Below are 4,449 nucleotides of genomic sequence, written 5' to 3' on the forward strand. Positions count from 1 at the left end.
GGGGGGGGGCACACCCCGGAGACGCGTGCTGGGTGTTTGCAACCGCCTCAACACTTCTAGATTTGTGAGAGGCCGCTTACGCAAGATTTGACGGTATGCTAGCCCCCGGAGGCCGCCGGCCACAGTCGTAGACGTGCGAAGAGCAATCCGCGTAGAGGGAAGTGTTCAGATACTTCTCCATCACAAAAAAATTATGAAAAATTACCATCAGTCCTATAGCACATGTGCCCACGTTGTGTAAAAAACTCATGATTTTATCGCGCTCCAAGTATTTAATAATATTCACGCTGCATCGTTACCGCAGAACGTCTACTACCGTTTCATTGCCGTCCGTGAGGGGGGCCACAACCCGGAGATGCGTGCCGCCTCTTCGGACATGCCACAACACCACCCCGCATGTATGAGGGCCCGGTACGACGCTCCGGTGGCATTGCTACCCCCCAGGGCCCCCGTCCCAGCTAACCCTGTAGCGTTTGACCACGGGATCTAGCCCTTTGACTTTGCACGGACGGGCTTTGACCAGTGGACCTCTCCACCCGGTTGTGTTAGGTCGGCCCAGAGGAACACTTTGGAGCAACATCCGGGCCAAACCCACAGCTACATCCACTCCGTGTAGACCCGACGCGTCCGTTTCCCCCCTCCAGGTGCCGGCGGCGGCGGCGTCCGTGAGGGGGGGGGCACACCCCGGAGACCCGTGCTGGGCATTTGCAACCGCCTCAACACTTCCAGATTTGTGAGAGGCCGCCTACGCAAGATTTGACGGTATGCTAGCCCCCGGAGGCCGCCGGCCACAGTCGTAGACGTGCGAAGAGCAATCCGCGTAGAGGGAAGTGTTCAGATACTTCTCCATCACAAAAAATTATGAAAAATTACCATCAGTCCTATAGCACATGCGCCCATGTTGTGTAAAAAACTCATGATTTTATCGCGCTCCAAGTATTTAATAATATTCACGCTGCATCGTTACCACAGAACGTCTACTACCGTTTCATTGCCGTCCGTGAGGGGGGCCACAACCCGGAGACGCGTGCCGCCTCTTCGGACATGCCACAACACCACCCCGCATGTATGAGGGCCCGGTACGACGCTCCGGTGGCATTGCTACCCCCTAGGGCCCCCGTCCCGGCTAACCCTGTAGCGTTTGACCACGGGATCTAGCCCTTTGACTTTGCACGGACGGGCTTTGACCAGTGGACCTCTCCACCCGGTTGTGTTAGGTCGGCCCAGAGGAACACTTTGGAGCAACATCCGGGCCAAACCCACAGCTACATCCACTCCGTGTAGACCCGACGCGTCCGTTTCCCCCCTCCAGGTGCCGGCGGCGGCGGCGTCCGTGAGGGGGGGGGGCACACCCCGGAGACGCGTGCTGGGCGTTTGCAACCGCCTCAACACTTCTAGATTTGTGAGAGGCCGCCTACGCAAGATTTGACGGTATGCTAGCCCCCGGAGGCCGCCGGCCACAGTCGTAGACGTGCGAAGAGCAATCCGCGTAGAGGGAAGTGTTCAGATACTTCTCCATCACAAAAAATTATGAAAAATTACCATCAGTCCTATAGCACATGTGCCCACGTTGTGTAAAAAACTCATGATTTTATCGCGCTCCTAGTATTTAATAATATTCGCGCTGCATCGTTACCGCAGAACGTCTACTACCGTTTCACTGCCGTCCGTGAGGGGGGCCACAACCCGGAGACGCGTGCCGCCTCTTCGGACATGCCACAACACCACCCCGCATGTATGAGGGCCCGGTACGACGCTCCGGTGGCATTGCTACCCCCCAGGGCCCCCGTCCCGGCTAACCCTATAGCGTTTGACCACGGGATCTAGCCCTTTGACTTTGCACGGACGGGCTTTGACCAGTGGACCTCTCCACCCGGTTGTGTTAGGTCGGCCCAGAGGAACACTTTGGAGCAACATCCGGGCCAAACCCACAGCTACATCCACTCCGTGTAGACCCGACGTGTCCGTTTCCCCCCTCCAGGTGCCGGCGGCGGCGGCGTCCGTGAGGGGGGGGGGGCACACCCCGGAGACGTGTGCTGGGCGTTTGCAACCGCCTCAACACTTCCAGATTTGTGAGAGGCCGCCTACGCAAGATTTGACGGTATGCTAGCCCCCGGAGGCCGCCGGCCACAGTCGTAGACGTGCGAAGAGCAATCCGCGTAGAGGGAAGTGTTCAGATACTTCTCCATCACAAAAAATTATGAAAAATTACCATCAGTCCTATAGCACATGTGCCCATGTTGTGTAAAAAACTCATGATTTTATCGCGCTCCAAGTATTTAATACTATTCACGCTGCATCGTTACCGCAGAACGTCTACTACCGTTTCATTGCCGTCCGTGAGGGGGGCCACAACCCGGAGACGCGTGCCGCCTCTTCAGACATGCCACAACACCACCCCGCATGTATGAGGGCCCGGTACGACGCTCCGGTGGCATTGCTACCCCCCAGGGCCCCCGTCCCGGCTAACCCTGTAGCGTTTGACCACGGGATCTAGCCCTTTGACTTTGCACGGACGGGCTTTGACCAGTGGACCTCTCCACCCGGTTGTGTTAGGTCGGCCCAGAGGAACACTTTGGAGCAACATCCGGGCCAAACCCACAGCTACATCCACTCCGTGTAGACCCGACGCGTCCGTTTCCCCCCTCCAGGTGCCGGCGGCGGCGTCCGTGAGGGGGGGGGCACACCCCGGAGACGTGTGCTGGGCGTTTGCAACCGCCTCAACACTTCCAGATTTGTGAGAGGCCGCCTACGCAAGATTTGACGGTATGCTAGCCCCCGGAGGCCGCCGGCCACAGTCGTAGACGTGCGAAGAGCAATCCGCGTAGAGGGAAGTGTTCAGATACTTCTCCATCACAAAAAATTATGAAAAATTACCATCAGTCCTATAGCACATGTGCCCACGTTGTGTAAAAAACTCATGATTTTATCGCGCTCCAAGTATTTAATAATATTCACGCTGCATCGTTACCGCAGAACGTCTACTACCGTTTCATTGCCGTCCGTGAGGGGGGCCACAACCCGGAGACGCGTGCCGCCTCTTCGGACATGCCACAACACCACCCCGCATGTATGAGGGCCTGGTACGACGCTCCGGTGGCATTGCTACCCCCAGGGCCCCCGTCCCGGCTAACCCTGTAGCGTTTGACCACGGGATCTAGCCCTTTGACTTTGCACGGACGGGCTTTGACCAGTGGACCTCTCCACCCGGTTGTGTTAGGTCGGCCCAGAGGAACACTTTGGAGCAACATCCGGGCCAAACCCACAGCTACATCCACTCCATGTAGACCCGACGCGTCCGTTTCCCCCCTCCAGGTGCCGGCGGCGGCGGCGTCCGTGAGGGGGGGGCACACCCCGGAGACGCGTGCTGGGCGTTTGCAACCGCCTCAACACTTCTAGATTTGTGAGAGGCCGCCTACGCAAGATTTGACGGTATGCTAGCCCCCGGAGGCCGCCGGCCACAGTCGTAGACGTGCGAAGAGCAATCCGCGTAGAGGGAAGTGTTCAGATACTTCTCCATCACAAAAAATTATGAAAAATTACCATCAGTCCTATAGCACATGTGCCCACGTTGTGTAAAAAACTCATGATTTTATCGCGCTCCAAGTATTTAATAATATTCACGCTGCATCGTTACCGCAGAACGTCTACTACCATTTCATTGCCGTCCGTGAGGGGGGGCCACAACCCGGAGACGCGTGCCGCCTCTTCGGACATGCCAAAACACCACCCCGCATGTATGAGGGCCCGGTACGATGCTCCGGTGGCATTGCTGCCCCCCCAGGGCCCCCGTCCCGGCTAACCCTGTAGCGTTTGACCACGGGATCTAGCCCTTTGACTTTGCACGGACGGGCTTTGACCAGTGGACCTCTCCACCCGGTTGTGTTAGGTCGGCCCAGAGGAACACTTTGGAGCAACATCCGGGCCAAACCCACAGCTACATCCACTCCGTGTAGACCCGACGCGTCCGTTTCCCCCCTCCAGGTGCCGGCGGCGGCGGCGTCCGTGAGGGGGGGGGGCACACCCCGGAGACGCCTGCTGGGCGTTTGCAACCGCCTCAACACTTCCAGATTTGTGAGAGGCCGCCTACGCAAGATTTGACGGTATGCTAGCCCCCGGAGGCCGCCGGCCACAGTCGTAGACGTGCGAAGAGCAATCCGCGTAGAGGGAAGTGTTCAGATACTTCTCCATCACAAAAAATTATGAAAAATTACCATCAGTCCTATTGCACATGTGCCCACGTTGTGTAAAAAACTCATGATTTTATCGCGCTCCAAGTATTTAATAATATTCACGCTGCATCGTTACCGCAGAACGTCTACTACCGTTTCATTGCCGTCCGTGAGGGGGGCCACAACCCGGAGACGCGTGCCGCCTCTTCGGACATGCCACAACACCACCCCGCATGTATGAGGGCCCGGTACGACGCTCCGGTGGCATTGCTACCCC

The sequence above is a fragment of the Triticum dicoccoides genome, chromosome 2A (genome assembly GCF_002162155.2).
Source record: "Triticum dicoccoides isolate Atlit2015 ecotype Zavitan chromosome 2A, WEW_v2.0, whole genome shotgun sequence".
NCBI classification, from domain to species: domain Eukaryota; kingdom Viridiplantae; phylum Streptophyta; class Magnoliopsida; order Poales; family Poaceae; genus Triticum; species Triticum dicoccoides.